The sequence below is a fragment of the Hemicordylus capensis genome, chromosome 1, assembly GCF_027244095.1.
Source record: "Hemicordylus capensis ecotype Gifberg chromosome 1, rHemCap1.1.pri, whole genome shotgun sequence".
In the NCBI taxonomy this organism is placed as follows: Eukaryota; Metazoa; Chordata; class Lepidosauria; order Squamata; family Cordylidae; genus Hemicordylus; species Hemicordylus capensis.
The window spans coordinates 16,953,912-16,970,798 of NC_069657.1; positions in this window are offsets into that span (position 1 = coordinate 16,953,912).

A 16,887-nucleotide genomic window follows, 5' to 3' on the forward strand; every position below is an offset into this window, starting at 1 on the left:
GGGAGTTGTGTTTGCAGTTAAGCAGAGCGATTTGCCTCTGAGCATCCTTTCCAGATTGGTGTTCAAGCAGCTTCGTCTATTGGGTTCTCCATCACTTTTCCTTCATCATTCAAACTGACTGGTCCAGAATTGGTTCTCTGTAGCTCAAATGACTATCTTTGCAAGCACATTCTGTTCCTGAAGAATGTGAAACAGCATTCGGATGGGGCCTCCCACAGATTTGGCCCATGGCTGGTCCTTTCCCCCTTGACAAATAGCATACCGGGGCTCTTGATCTGGATCTGTACCATGGTGGGGAGGTAGAGTTAAGGCCCTCCCCTCCCCTGGCTTCACTTTGCCACAATCCCAATCGATGGGGGCCCAATCCTGCAGCTATTTATATTTATTTATTTATTTATTTATTTATTTATTTCTCAAACTTCTATACTGCCCAAACTTTCGTCTCTGGGCGGTTAGTATAAAACAATTGAAACACATATAAAAAGTTAAAACAATTCAGCAATTTAAAATCAACCATAAAAATAAAACAGACAGTTTTTAAAAGCTGGGAAAGCTGGGGAGAAAAGATGGGTTTTCAGATGTTTTTTAAAAATTGCCAGAGATGGGGAGGATCGTATCTCAACAGGGAGCGCATTCCACAATCTCGGGGCACTAACCGAGAAGGTCCGTCTCTGTGTAGCCACCAGATGAGTTGGCGGTCACTGGAGACAGACCTCTTCAGATGACCTCAATGGGTGGGGTGGCTATTAAATGGGCGGTGTGGCTATTGAACATTAAATATCCACTTGCCAAACAGATGCTCAAAGTAATGTGTAGTTGGATCTTAAGGCAACAGAGCAGCCATTTTGAAAAGAGGCTGCTGAAAAGAGGATTGACTGAAAAGAGGATTGACCAGACTTTCTATCCCTTGCCCTTTAATGGCAAAATCATTCAAGCTCACAATAGAATTATACTAGCCGACCCCGCACAGAGCATCAGTGCGCTCTTTGGGGCCAGCGGTTACCTCCCCCCCTTCTGCACCAGTCTCCACTTCTGGGCCCAGCCGCATCTCCTCCCCACCACCACTTCTCCCCCCCCACACACACACACACTTTCTTTCCCCCCTCCTGGGCCTTGCCTCCGCGGCCGGGCTGGGCCCGCCACCGTCTCTGGCCTCCATGGCCGGGCCCACTGCCACCATGGCGACCAATCGTCCTGGGTGCGCGTCAGCCAATCAGGCGCATCTGCGGCCCAGCCAGGCAGCTGGGCACTGGGGACGCACATTCCAAGGCACACCCAGGAGAATTAATAATATAGATTAATAATATAGATAGATTTGGCAAGATCATCTAGATTCTAGGTAGTGCTTACTATGTGAAGAGGTCAGCTCTTTGCATTTCTTCTCTGACAGCCTCCCAAATAGCTGCAGGGATGGACCGTAGTGGATTTAATGCAAGGTCCAAATTTGCTATGATTTTTCTCTAGGATATCACTTTCCTTTCGTTCTCTTTTCTTTTGTTGCATTTACACTTGTAAGGAAAAGAATCAGTGCAACATGATTTTTAAATTTCCACACAATGCATATTGCTTTATGGGTGCACACTTTCATATTAACGCAGAATTGGTTTGATTATCAAGCATCTTCTAGCATTTCTAACTCTGACTGAAGCTGCTGTATTCCTGGAGATTTCCTTTCCAGTATTTTTCACATTATCAAGCCATTAACATTTCCAGGATTGCTTTCAGTAGTCACCTGGTGGGGACTGATGCCAATTCCTGGAGACTCTAGAGCAGTCATGGAGGATTGGCAACCCTTCAACCCCTGCTAACTTGGCAAAGAGGCACCTTTTAACATGGTGATTCTCTTTATTTAGCAGGGGGAGAGTAACTGGCGCTATCCACCCCCAGCATAGTATCTCCAGTGACTGCTTCTGGTGTCTATCTTATGTTATTTTTAGATTGTGAGCCCTTTGGGGACAGGGAGCCATCTTATTTATTTATTTATTATTTCTCTGTGTAAACCACCCTGAGACATTTTTGGAAGGGCGGTATAGAAATCGAATAATAAATAAATAATTGTAGATGTTGTACATAGATCAAATGCACAGGCACTTTTTTCATGTTCTTGTCTGCCCTGCTGTTCCTGACTGAAATACACAGCAAGGATGCATGGGTGCAGCCAAAGAGCAGCCTAACAGAACTTCCCACCTTAAAATATGTCTCTGAGAGCTGTGCAACCCTCAGGGACATATTTTCAGGTGGCACAGAGGGCTTCCTGGGGAAGGGAAGGGTGTCAAAAATTGCTCCTTCCCTAACTACACTGGTGCAGAAGGGAAACAACCATTTTTGACATCCTTCCCTTCCTCAGAAAGCCCTTTGTGCCATCTGAAAATATGTCCCTGAGAATTGCATAGCCCTCAGTGACATATTTTCGCAAGGCACAGAGGGCTTCTTGGGGAAAGAGAGAGCATTACAGACGGCTGCTTTCCCACTGCACTAGTGCAGTTTTGTTTGGAAGTTTTGTTTTGCTGCTCTCTCACTGTACTTCTGTGTGTCCGTGCTCTGTATGCCAGCTCCTATTTATTAATTTTTTAAAATTTGTACCCCGCTTTCTTCCTGAAAATTAAGTGCAGCCCCCTACAATACTAAACAAGATAAAATGTAATAAAATAATCAATAATAACGATGATAATATGTTTTTAAATTCCACTGGATCCAGGGAAGTAAAAACAATGAGTAAAAAACACAAAATATAATTACATTAAATTAGCTTTGGAAATGGTTATTGAAATAAGACATGTCTTTGGACAATGTCAGAAGATTGGTAAGCTGGGTGCCTGCCAAATCTACTGAGGCAAGGAGTTCCATAGGACAGACAACCACTGAAAAGATCCTTTCCCACATAACCACTAGAAGGACCTCAGAAGGAGGCAGTACACCCATGAGGGCATATCTAAAAGCTCTTCTGGAGCAGCAGAGTCATGTGAAGGTATGTCCACTTTGCAATTGCCAGTATGCTTTGAATCATGAGGTTGCGCTTCTGTGGTAGGCCACACATCAGGTGTCCCTATCTGCTGACATAGGAACATAGTAAGCTGCCATATACTGAGTCAGACCATTGGTCCATCTAGCTCAGTGTTGTCTACACAGACTGGCAGTGGCTTCTCCAAGGTTGAAGGCAGGAATCTCTCTCAGCCCTATCTTGTAGATGCCAGAGAAGGAACTTGGAACCTGTAGATGCTCTTCCCAGAGCAGCTCCATCCCCTAAGGGGAATATCTTACAGTGCTCACACGTCTAGTCCCCCATTCATATGCAACCAGGGCAGACCCTGCTTCGCTAAGGGGACAAGTCATGCTTGCTACCATAAGACTAGCTCTCCTCTTCTGAGACATAGCAGGTCTCAGGAGTCAGGCTGTAAACTTTTCTCTTTCTTTCTCTTCCTGTAGCAAACACAATACCAGAATGGGAAAAGTGCCAGTGGTAAGGGAGACGTTCCCAGCTGGAACACGTACACATTAACATATTTTAAAAAGGAGAGAGAGAGAAATCAAACAGGAGGGTGTGTAAAATATTTGAGGCCCGGAGCCATCAGTATTTTATATCTCAAAGACGAGATCTTACTTATAGGGCTTGAAGAGTTATTTATTTGGATGCTCAGTAACAAAAAACATCATTGTCATGGTAACGGTGACATTCTGTGCCTGTTCCTTCCTATCATTTTCATTGAAATGTTCAGACTCCTGAAATGGCTCTTGCAGTGTTTTCCCAAAATTCCTCAAGGAGTTTGAGCAGACTAAGGGAAGTGGGGGGAAAAACACAAGTTACTGTCTAAAAACCAAGGGTCCATACTCATGGTGCTTTGATTATGGAGGAGATCAGCTGCAGGGTAACTGATCCTAACAGCCAATACTACTCACTGCAGGCAAAGGCCACCTATATAAGTATCACACAAGTATATAATTTTGTCCTACAGACATAGGAACACAGGAAGCTTTCTTATCCTGAGTCAGAGCATTGTAGGGTTGCCGGGTCCAGATGGTGGAAAAAAGTCGATATCCATCATCAAAAAATAAAATAAAATAAAATAAAATAAATTGGAAAAGAGAGGACGCTTTTCACCGAAAAGTCTCTACTTTGCATAAAATTTGCATATGTTTGTTGGTATTATAAAACCATGTTTTGATAAAAATGGGATAATATGAGAAAAAATGCAGCTCACCACTGTGAAGCTGATGAGCAGGAGAGCTGTATGTCTGCTTAGTCTGCTGTCTAGGTGCAGAGTCCTCAAGGCCCCTGCCTCTGAACCATACAGTCATCTCCTGGTTAGGTGTGCCACACACATAGTCCTCTGTCCTCCTCCCCCATGGGTAATCCAACCAGTCCTCCCTACCTAGCCAGCAACCTCACCTCTCTGTTCAAGGCAAGACAGCCAGCTAGCTACCAAGCCAGTCTCTTTGCATGTACAGTCTCCCAATTGCTTGCTGTTCTCTACAACGACAGACTTTTATATACCGCTTTTCAACATAAAGATTTCACAGTGGTTTTCAAAGAAAAATAAATAATATGATGCTCCCTGTGCCCAAAGGACTCACAATCTAAAAAGACTGCAAGGTAACACCTGCATCAGCCCCTGAAGGGATGTTGTGCAGGGGTTGGATAGGGCCAGTTGCTCTCCCCATGACAAATAGAAGAGATACTCCACTTTGAAAGGTGATTTTTTACTCAGCAGGGGTAACTGCTAACTGAGCAAAGTTAGCTAGCTAGCTAGCTGCTAACTTCTCACTGCCACCACCGCCTCCACCACATGACAGAAGCAAGCTGCATCAGCTGGGCCCACGACCTCTCCATGCTCCTATATCATGTGGCTCTGCATCCTGCCACTGAAGCAAAACCTCCCCTCTAGCTTCCCCATTGGATGGATGGTCAGTAGGGAGGGAAGAGAAGCTGCTCATGAAAGCAACGTGTTTTGAGCGAACAAAATGTTCCAGCTGCTCCCAAGAACTTTGGACACCACAACACATGCAAAAAAATGTTATCTGGTCCCCCAAATAATCCTGATTCCTCCTAATGCAATAAAACATCATTTGGTCCCCCAAACAGCCACGTTCTCTATAAAAGTCCCTAGTTGGCAATCCTAGACCATTGGTCCGACTAGCCCAGTATTATCTACACTAGCAAGCAGCAGCTCTCTAAGATTTCAGGCAGCAGTCTCTCCCAGCCCTAGTGGAGATGCTGCCAGGGAGTGAACCTAGAACCTTCTGCATGGTGCTTTCCCACTGAGCTATGACCCTAATATCCTGTAGCATGTAATCTCCCATCCAAGTGGAAACCAAGGTGGACCCTGCTTAGCAAAGGGGACCATTCATGCTTGCTACCGCAAGACCAGCTCTCCTCACTGAATGATTCACCCTCAGGTTCTTAGCTTTTCTTTTTCTTTTTTCTTTTTTTAAGTTTCCACTCCTTGCAAAGATAGGAGACAGCATGGTGTAGTGGCTAGAGTGCTGGACTAGGACCGGGGAGACCCGAGTTCAAATCCCCATTCAGCCATGAAACTAGCTGGGTGACTCTGGGCCAGTCACTTCTCTCTCAGCCTAACCTACTTCACAGGGTTGTTGTGAGGAGAAACCTAAATATGTAGTACACCGCTCTGGGCTCCTTGGAGGAAGAGCGGGGTATAAAAAGTTGTTGTTGTTGTTGTTGTTTTTAAAGATAGATTTGAACAGGAAAAGAAGGAATGGTATAATGGATTATTGCCCAGACGTTCCAGATTCTATCCCTTGCATCTCCACATAGGTCTGAGTTAGACCATTGGTCCACCCTACTCAGTAACACCAGGGGTTTTCAACCCATGTATTCCAGATGTTTATGAACTACAACTCCCATCATCCCCAGCCACAATAAACTGTAGCTGAGGATGATGGGAGTTGTAGTTCAGTGGAGTACCACAGGTTGGGAACCCCTGGTCTACACTGACTGGCAGCAGCTTCTCCAAGGTTTCAGACAGGACTCTCTCAGCTCTACCTGGCAATGCCAGAGACTGAAACTGGGATCTTCTCCATGCAAAGCAGATGCCCCCTACTGATGAGCTACATTCCCATCCTCAAGCTGAAGCCAGCATTTCCAAAGCAAGCATTTGCATCTCAAGGTGGAAATTTCCTTCCAGTTTTGAAATACTGAATTTTTAAAACCGATGTCTGTTCTAGTTCCTGATCATGTAATCCTGGTGGGGTTTGTTTCCTCTCTGTTCTCCCATCCACAGGATTCAATGCCAGTTTTTGAACTCGTATGAACTCCTCCATTGGCTCTATTTACTCGGAGGCATTTAAAGAGGAGATTCAATGCTTCATCATTTATTAAACAACTGCCTATAGATTTTGCCCTCTATTACTGCTTTTGCTACTCAAGCAAATGGCAACTTGGTTCAGATAGTGATGTTTTTATAGCATCTGCTCTTATTTAATGGGGCCATTTTTTCTGTGTTTGGGTGGGTTTTTTTCCCCCTCCTAGAGGGAAAATATGAGCAGGAAGAAAACAAAGTATTATTTCTCTCTCTTTATTTTAACCCCCTGCCTCCTCTTTCCATGGAGAGCTGAGTGGAGAGAAGCTCTCCCAAAGCTCAGAGGCAACCCTCCACTGCCAAGCTGTTATCTTATGGCTTTGCTCTGTATCCTGCTTCCCAGGCAGAGAGGATACTCAGCTATGGGCAAGAACTCAGTAGAAGAGCACATGTATTGAATTGGCAAGGTCCACTCCCAGGTGTCTCCAGTGAAAAAGATCAGGTAGCAGGTAACGGGAAAGAGCTTTGCCCAAGAGCCTGCCATGGGATACGAAGATGAATACCACACATATTTATATACCGCTTTTCAACAAACAAACAAAAGTCCCCAAAGCAGTTTACACAGATATAAATAAACAAATAGAATGTCCCCAAAGGACTCACAATCTAAGAGAGAGAGAGAAAAAAACATGATAGACACCAGCAACAGCCACTAGAGGGATGCTGTGCTAGGGACGGGTAGGGCCAGTTGCTCTCCCCCTGCTCAATAAAGAGATTCAACACTTTATAAAGGTGCTTCTTTGCTCAGTTAGCAGGGGCCTCTCTAGAGAAAGCCTGGAGAGCTGCTGCCAATCAGAGCAGGCAATCCTGGGCTAGAGGGACCAGTGACCTGAATCCATCTAAGGCAAGGGTTCTCATAGGAACATAGGAAGCTGCCATGTACTGAGTCAAACCCTTGGTCCGTCTAGTTCAGTATTGTCTGCACAGACTGGCAGCAGCTTCTCCAAGGCTGCAGGCAGGAGTCTCTCTCAGCCCTGTCTTGGACATGCTGCCAGGGAAGGGACTTGGAAACTTCTGCATGCAAATATGCAGGTGATCTTCCCAGAGCAGCCTCATCCCCCCAGGAGAATATCTCTCGCATGTAGTCTCCCATTCAAATACACACCAGGGCAGACCCTGATTAGCAAAGAGGAGAAATTCATGTTTGCTACCAGACCAAACATGAGGTCTTGGGGCCCCAGAGATGGTGAGAATACAACTCCCATCATCCCCAGCCTCCGTGGTCTTTTGGGGGAATAGTCAGCCCCACCTAGAAATGTGGCAGCTCCTGCTAGCATGGGATACAGGCTACAGGACTGGTTCCAAGGCAGGGTGCCTCTCTGAAGGCCAGATGCTGGGGAGCAATGCTTCCCGCTTGCAGGAAGAAGAGCTAGTCTTGTGGTAAAGGTAAAGTGTGCCGTCGTGTCAGTGTCGACTCCTGGTGCCCACAGAGCCCTGTGGTTGTCTTTGGTAGAATACAAGAGGGGTTTACCTTTGCCTCCTCCCGCACAGTATGAGATGATGACTTTCAGCATCTTCCTATATCACTGCTGCCTGATAGAGGTGTTTCCCATAGTCAGGGAAACATACCAGCAGGGATTCACACTGGCAACCTCATGCTTGCTAAGCAAATCATTTCCCCACGGCGCCATTAGGTGGTTGCGAGCATGAATTGTACCCTTTCCTAAGCAGGGTCTGTCCTGGTTTGCATTTGGATGGGTGACTACACGTGAGCACTGTAAAATATCCCCCTCAGAGGATGGAGCCGTCACTCATTGGTGGAGCACCTGCTTGCATGCAGAAGGTCCCCGGTTCACTTCCTGGCATCTCCTCATACGCCTGGGAAAGGATCCTTCCTGAAACCTTGGAAAGCTGCTGCCAGTCAGTGTAGACAATACTGCGCTAGATGGACCAGTGGTTTGACTCGCTATAAGGCAGCTTCCTAGGTTAATGCCTTCATGCCCTGTTCATGGGTTTCCTGGAGGCATCTGGCGGGCTTCTCTAGGAAGCAAAATGGACTTTTGACCTGATTTGATGCTCTAGCATAGCCTTCCTTTTCCCCATCTGCTACACGCTGGTTCTGCCTAGACCTTGTCCAGCATCCTTAGGGCTCTCCAGCCTGGCTGGAATAGAACAGGAAGGGCGTCTGCTTGGCACAAATTGCTTGGTAACATCAGAGTGCAGAAGAGGAGAGTTATTGTGCCGGAGGGTATAGAATTCTCTCTCTCTCTCTCTGAGCTCCGAATGCATAGCGACCCAAGTGTTTTGCCAAGAAGCCAAGCATTTCTACAGTTCGAGGGCATCCCGTCTCCCATTAGCTTCTTAATTACAGGGTTGAACACACCATTAAACAGCAGCTAAGCCCCGACACGCATGGAATGTAACACTGTTTTACTTTGTCTCACCTGACAGACAACTTGTAAAAGCCACAAATGAGCAATTAAAAGAAGAAAGAAAAGAAAGAAAAGAAACCTGGAAAGATACGAATAAAACCAAGAAGGGAAATAATCTATTTTTCCCCCTCTTTATTTTTCAGTAATTAATTAGTCCTTTTTGCATTTCTGCTGATAAGAGAGCTATCTCCCTGGTAGGAAGTGGTTAGCCCTCCAAACATGATTTCTGTGGAAAAGGGAAGGGAAGGGAAGGAGAGGGGAGGGAGGGAGGGAGGGAGGGAAGGAAGGACCTTTTGCGGTCTAGAGAGTAATGACTGATTTTTGGAAGGACTTCCAATTTTTTCTGTAATGCTACAGATTCTATAAATCAAACGTTCCCAATCTTTTAAAAACAAGTGTATCCCTTCTGTCACAAACCTTCACCTCAGGTATCCCATAGAGGTGTGGAGTACCAGTTGTAGGGGAGCAACAGCAGGAGAAAGACCATGCACATATCTCTTGCCTATAGGCTTCGAGCAGCATTTGGTGGGCCACTGTGCGAAACAGGATGCTGGACTAGATGGGCCTTCTTGGGCCTGATCCAGCAGGGCTGTTCTTATGTACATACACACGTGTATGTTTGTGTGTGTGTGTGTGTGTGTTTGCATGCAGCATACACAAATATACATGAAAACACACATTTAAGTGTTACAGTTAGGGAGAGAAGGTGCTACAATCAATGGCTCCCATCCACACTAAGTGACTCGTCAGCCATCTTCCTTAAATTAATGGGACAGCTTTCTTTGTCCTATTAATTTCAGTAGGAATACTCAGTGCTATTTTTCTGAAGCCCATCAGGCTGAGGTGTAGCCAGCCAGTCAGGAGCAGAGGATGGGGGTCTTCACCCTCCCCCTCCCCTTCTGCAAAAGAAACATCAGTGAGGCTTCAAGCCAGCGATCCTCAGATGGGGACCAAAGAGTATTGCTGTAGTGCACAATGAGAAAAATGAACAGTGAGAAAATGAGACTATGACTAAATGTAAAGAAGACTAAACTAATGACAACGGGAACAGCAACCAGCCTCAGGACTGATAATGAAGAAATGAGGATTGATAATGATAATGAAGACATTGAAGTGGTGGATAGTAGGGGTGTGCAATTCGGATTTTTGGTGTTTCGATTCAGATCCGAACCGAAACACCCCTGTTCTGTTCTGTATCCGAATATGGCCCATCCGAATCACCCCTGATTCGATTCAGATCCAAATTAATCCGAATCTGAATCGATTCTGATTAAAAAACAGGTCCCAGGGGCAAAATAGTGGGGTGGGGTGGTAGTGCCCAATGGGTGGAGGCTACCACCCAAATTTCAGGGGGATTGGGCAAAGGGCTGATTTTTGGTGAATTTTTGAAGTTGTAGTGTCTTTGGGGCAGATCGGGGGCATAATGTGGGATCTGGGCCAAAAGAGTGGGGTGGGGTGGTAGTGCCTAATGGGTGGAGGCTACCACCCCAATTGCAGAGTGATTGGGCAGAGGGCTGATTTTACGCGTTTTTAAGGTTTCCCCCCATTAGGTATAATGGAGGGTGTATCGCGTCACGTCGGGGGGAAAGGGGCGGCCTAGAGCAGTGTGGGGTTGGTGGTAGTGCCGGGTAGGGGCAAGGAAGCTACCTGAATTTTTTCAAAGGATTTGGGCAGAGGGCTGATTTTTGGTTAATTGTTGAAGTTTACGCATCTAAGGTTTTTCCTCATAAGTTATAATATGATAGAGCTTTCAGCAGCCCCATAAGTGCACTTGGGGGGTGCTGGGGTGGCCCAGAGCGAGTGGTGGTGTAGTGCACATAGGGTGCCAACTACCCCCATGGGTTGCTAACCCATGGGGTACAGGGTTCTGTTTTCTCTGAGGTATTCTGAGTGTGGATTCTATGATAGCAAATGAGATTTTCAATGAGACACCATGAATCCACTCTTATTTACCAGGGAGATAGCTCTCTTATCAGCAGAAATGCAAAAAGACTAATTAATTACTGAAAAATAAAGAGGAGGGGAAATAGGCCATGTCTGGGAGTTGGATGGCCAGCACTGCGTTCGCAGCGTGGCCAGAAGTGGCTCTCCCTGCCTTTAAGGCAAGGAAGAGCCGTTCCTGGATGCGCTGCGAACGCAGTGTTGGCTTGGATCTAACTCCCGAACGGGGTCGCGGAGCCAGACCCTGGCCCCCCCATGTCTGACATCAGACACAGGGGCGTGGCGAACCCCTGCATCTGACATCAGATGTAGGAGGCGGGGCGAGTGAGGCTGCTGCCGTGGCTGGACACAGGCCACCCACAGTCTGGCTCCGCTAGTGGTTCAGTTCAAGTGGTTCAGTTCAAGGCTTGAACTGAACTGAGCGTGTTCAGTTTCGGCACCCTGAAGGAGGGGCCTGGTTTGGCTTGAATTTGAGCTAGTTCGGGAGTGCCGGGGAAGTGGCTTTTTAAAATGGCAGACGTACCACCTCCGAGGCCTCGGGGGTACTGCCTTGTAGCTGCGGGAGTGTCTCCAGCAGTTCCCCCTCCCTAGCTAGGTCTCCCCCGGGCCATTTCAGCCCATTTTTCGAGCCATGCCAGGTCTCTCTGAGCTCGCAGTGGCCATTTTGGAGGCTGCTGTGCATGTGAACGGACCATTTGTGTGGCTGGGTTACCCGGCCATGCAAATGGTCCATGAGCACGCATGTTAGCCTCCAAAATGACCGCCGTGAGCACAGAGAGGGCCTGAACAGCCAAAAAATGGGCTGAGCAGCTCGTGGGAGACTGGGGTGAGCCCAGCAGGGGAGGAGGGTTACTGGTTACTGCTGGAGACCCCCCCCCATGGCCAGAAGCACCCCCTGAGGCCTTGGAGGGGGTAGTTCCACCATTTAAAAGAAAAACTCAAACCGGCCCCAGGCCATCCTGGAGGGTTCGTTTCAGCCTCAAGCCAAACCAGGCTTGAGGGCGAGCGCTTGGACTGGGCCAGATCGATGGCAAACCGGCTTGAGGTCAAGGTGGTTTGCACATCCCTATCGTCAAGCACAGTGTTAGTCAAGATGTCAGCCAATCACTAACTCTGTTCAGACATTATGTTGCACAAATAGAGTGTCTGCACACTCGTACATGTTTTGGTGGGAACAACAGTTTAAAAGTCACAGACCCCTTCAAATGCATGCTAGTGATAGGGGTGGAGAGCTGGTCTGGCAGTAGCAAGCATGAATTGTCCCCTTTTCTTAGCAGGGTCTGTCCTGGTTTGCATTTGGATGGGAGACTACATGTGAGTGCTGTGAGATACTCACCTGAGGGCATGGGGCCATAGCTCAGTGGATGAGCATCAGCTTGCATTCAGAAGGTCCCAGGTTCATTCCCTGGCATCTTCAGATAGGGCTGAGAGAGACTCCTTCCTGAAACCTTGGAGAACTGCTGTCAAGCATTGCAGACAATACTGAGTGAGATGGACCAATGGCCTGCCTTGGTATACGGCAGCTTCCTATGTTCGTATGAATCTTACGTCTGTACCTGTGTTCAACATAACATGTGAATAACTGTACCGGTGTACAGATCGGCACACGTGCACACTGTACACTCATTGTACGAGTCTTGAACATACTAAGGCTCTTTACACAAGCAGCCTAACCCAGTCCAGGGCGGCCCAGCCTGCATTAGGTTGCTCGTGTGCAGTGCTGGGATTGGGGCCAGTCCCGGTGCGGCTGCCTCGCTCAATCCTACTTTTGACCCTGGCCTTTAGCCAGGGTTAAGGCACGAGCGCACCCTTAAACCCAGCATCAGAATCGTGTGTCAGGCACCTAGAGTCCTGACTCCCGGGAGAATGCACTGCGCTCATCATGCAGTGCATTCTGGGATTTCTGGAGGCCAGGAGAACAGGTCCCAGCCTCCAGCAATCCATGGTGCATGGAGCTGTGCAAATTGTGAGGGCACGCTGCAGCAGGCCCACAAAGAGCTCTATAGATACTCTGGGCGGGGGGCGGACACACAGGTGAAATCCTGCCTCCCCCCTGCCCTCCCTCCCTTCCCAAAGACAGGTGCACAACCAGACAGGTGCACAACCTCAATGTGTGAATAGGACCCCTCTCTCTCCCTCTCCCTTTCCCTGACTGGACCTGTGTAGAGATCTGGACCTGTGCACACTGCGCACTCATGCAAATGTTGGACATAACAGGTGGACAGGGCGACTGTAGGATATGTTTTCTTGTTTGTTTGTTTTCTGTCCATGTTTTAGAATAGAAATGGCTTGTTTGTTTTTTGAAGATCTAATGTCCAAGCATCTATCATCGCTTTGCTTATGTCCTACTGCAGTTGCTGCAGTAATGGGATTGTTGGCATGATGGACACCCAAGAGGGTGTTAAAGAACTCTAGAAATAAAATTGCTGGGTCAAAGCATCCACGGAAGATCATCCTGTTATCATCCACTCCTATATCAAAGAGCAAAATGCATTTCCAGTTCCAAAGATACATAAAACGTTGGACATTAAATGCAGAGTTTACGAGTTCAGCAAGTCATACGGTGCCATTTCTCAACTGCAAACGACAGTCCTCCTGGCTGGTTTATGGCAGTCATATTTCTGAGCACTGTCGTCATAAAGAGGGATGCAGTGGTGGAGACTTGAGGCATCAGCTGCCTACAAGAGCAACAGTAGGGGTAGAGCTATAATTGGGCAGACATGGTCAAAGAACATTAGCCACCCAGGATCTTGGTGCTCCCTCTCACCTCCACCTTCCTCTCCATCGGTCATTTGCCCGCACCTGCTGCTGCTCACTTGCAACCCGCTCACTACCGGCTGCCCACTGTGCCTTTTTGCATCCCAACAGCTCCTGTGTGGTGGGAAGGAGGAAAACCCCGGACAGGAACTTCCTTCCGCCCAGCCTGGAACTGGCTGCAATGGAGGACAGGTCTGGGCAGAAGAAGGAAGCACCCATTCAAGGTTTTCCTCCTTCCCACCAACTGGGAAGGAGTTGGCTCTATCTATGTGGTCACTAAGAGTCAACACTGACTTGACGGCATGTAATCAATCAATCACCAACTGTGAGTTAGCGGCACGTGATGTGGTGGAGCAGCTCAGTGGGTGGTGAGAGGCAGTGTGGGATTCCCACTGGGAATTTCTCCATTTGGTTTTGGCTGAGGTAATGACAGCATGACCCCCAATGGTAAGGGAAGGTGTGCACATTTTGCACATGCTGCCACAGAAGAGGATGGGGGCTGCATGTGCAGTCTGTCCCTGGGGCTGTTGGGGGGGGCACAGGCCCACCCTCTCCTAGCTACGCCAGTGAGCAACACAAGAACACAATAGGCAATGGCTTCGTAGCAGGAAGCTCGGAAGGAGAGTGGCACCTGACAAGCTCATTACCCCATCTAAGAAATTCTGCAGCCTTAGGAAAGACTACAGATCCCAGGAGCACCCTCATCATTCCTGGGATTCCATGGGGAAAGGTTTAAAAGTGTCATTTTAAAAGTCAAGCTGTGGAACATGGCTGAGAAAGACTAGGGCCTTTTCTTCTCAACCCAGCTGATCCTGGTAAGTAGTTTCGGGGGTGGCGGTGAAGTAAAGGGGCGAGAGAAAAGAAGCTTCGCTACAAAAAGACTCTGCCCAGTTCAAAGCAGACCTTCTCAAAGTGGAGCCAAATGGGCTCAAAGCACACCAGGAACCCTTCAGAAGCTCCAGAGTGTTCCCTGAATTGAAACAACTCCACTTCACATAGGCCTAATGTTCAGTGATAGTCCTTCGAACCATAAATTAACTACTGTACTTCCCACATGCTTTCTTAGTTCCAGTTGCCTTTTTTAAAAGACTGTGAGCTATTTGGGGACAAGGAATGATTTTTTTCCTACCTTTCCTTAACAGCGTTGAGAACTTTCTTTTGGTTGAAATGCAGTATATACATATTTTTGATCCTCATTAGGCCTGTGACCTGACCCATGGCTGAAGCCATGTAGTTTTTCTGTAGAGAAAAGCTACAACTTCCAGAAGCACCCTTGCCATTCCCTAGAGGTCCTAGCGCAGGCCTGCTCAACTTAGGCCCCCCGGCTGTTTTTGGACTACAGCTCCCATAATTCCCAGCCACAGTGGTCAATAGCCAGGGATTATGGGTGTTGAAGGCCAACATCTGCAAAAGGGCTGAAGTTGAGCAGCCCTGAGGGAAAGTAACCCCCCTCCCATTGACTTTAAAATGCAAGTCATGGAAGGCAAGATAGCTCTGCATTTTCTCCCTTCAAAGCAAATATCCTGCACCACACCCTGCCCCCTGCCTCACCCAGTCACATGCACTGATTTCTCTGTTCTACTATGGGGATTTGGTAGTGGGGGTAAAAGGGAAGTGGTGTAATCCTGCAGAGGCAAAGCAGAGGGGAAAGAGAGAAAAGAAGGAAGAGGAGGAAAGAGTGGCAGTGGTGAGGTCGTGGTGGTGAGGGTGGTGGTGGTGGTGGCAGTGGTGAGGGCAGCCAAAGAGAGAGTCTGACACCACTGCCAGATCTCTGATGGTGTTTCCAAGATGCCGGGATAGGAAAGCTGGAATACGGGGGTGAGTTGTAAGGGAGGGGTCAAATGTCTGGAGGCCAGTTCTCACATCAGCGGCTCTTGAAAAATCAGGGCTCTTGAGAGGCTAAACTCGCCTGCCCGCTCAATGTAGAAAATGACCACAAATTGAACTATCCCACCAATGAAACCAACATAAGCCCTATACACATGTTATGATCAATGCTGGGTACAGTGTGTACAGGTACTGTATGCAGATACAATTAGGCATGCATTATCAAGTGTTTCGTGCTTTTTTTTTTTACAGCACTTTTGACAGTTCAAAGTGCTTCACATTCTTTTGGTAATCCTTACAACTCCTCTGTCTTCAGCTGGTGGTGGGTCAGATTATGTGTTTAAAAATGTACAACCTGTATATGGCAGTCTTGTGGTAGCAAGCATGACTTGTCCCCTTAGATAAACAGGGTCCACCTTGGTTGCATATGAACGGGAGACTAGAAGTGTCAACACTGTAAGATATTCTCCTCAGGGGATGGAGCTGCTCTGGGAAGAGCAGAAGGTTCCAAGTTCCCTCCCGGGCTTCTCCAAGATCGGGCTGAGAGACATTCCTGCCTGCAACCTTGGAGAAGCTGTTGCCGGCCTGTGAAGACAGTACTGAGCTAGATGGACCAATGGTCTGGCTCAGTATATGGCAGCTGCCTATGTTCCTATCAGCACCTCTGAAATTGCATGCAGCTGTTGCTAGTAATAATAGTGGCTGACATACTGTGCAACATTCTGTCGCAGTTACCCAGGGGACAACCAATGGAAATAACTGCCTTCGCGTGCAACTGCATGTGGAAGTTGCATGCACTTGCGCAATTGCACCCTTGTGCAACTGCATATGAGTTTCATTATAAGGCAGAGGGAACACTGCACAGCATGCCAGCCAATAGGTCATCAAGCAATCTTGCCTTCCTCAGCTCTCTAAGCTTCTTGTACTTCAGGCCTATTATTCTCAGCAACCATCAGATTTGCTTGGTCAACCCCTGTACATTTTCTTTGAGAAGAAACCCTGGACTGGAGTTAAACACGAATGCCCTCCCAGTACATAATGGGATCATATTTAAGATGTCTCCTTGCTACATTTTACTTTTAGTATGTTTTGCCTGTATTTGTTATTAATCAAATACATAATTGAAAGAAAACCTATTATTGAGCCAGGAGCAATACTGCAATATACTTTATAAATGCATATACTGGATCCTATTTGTGGCTATGCTTTATATAGAAAATGAATCAGTTTTTACTTAGCAAAGAAAGAATCTCCATCAAAGCCCCGCAGAAGCAACTATAAAAGAGTGTTTTCTTTGTACTGAGCATATAATCTTCACTTTAACCTGTAATATTTTCCCTACTGGAAGATCAAATTAAGTTCTTTAAGATACAGTCTCAATTAAGCATTTTTCTTCAGTCATTCTCTTCCCCCTCCCTCCCTCGAATGGCAAATTCCTGCATAATGAAACAAGTTATATCACCTTGCAGAATTAATTTTTTTTAGTTAGAACATGCCTGTCATACCAAACCAATTAGATATTAAAAGAGTGGGTTTAGGCACATCTCTGAGCAGTAATAAAGCAAAGCATGGAGGTAAATGGTGGTTTCTTCCAAGCAAAGAAACCATGGGTTTGGTCAACTCTGCAAATTACAGCTCATGATGAAGAAAGATGTAGCTTTTTAAGAGCAGTG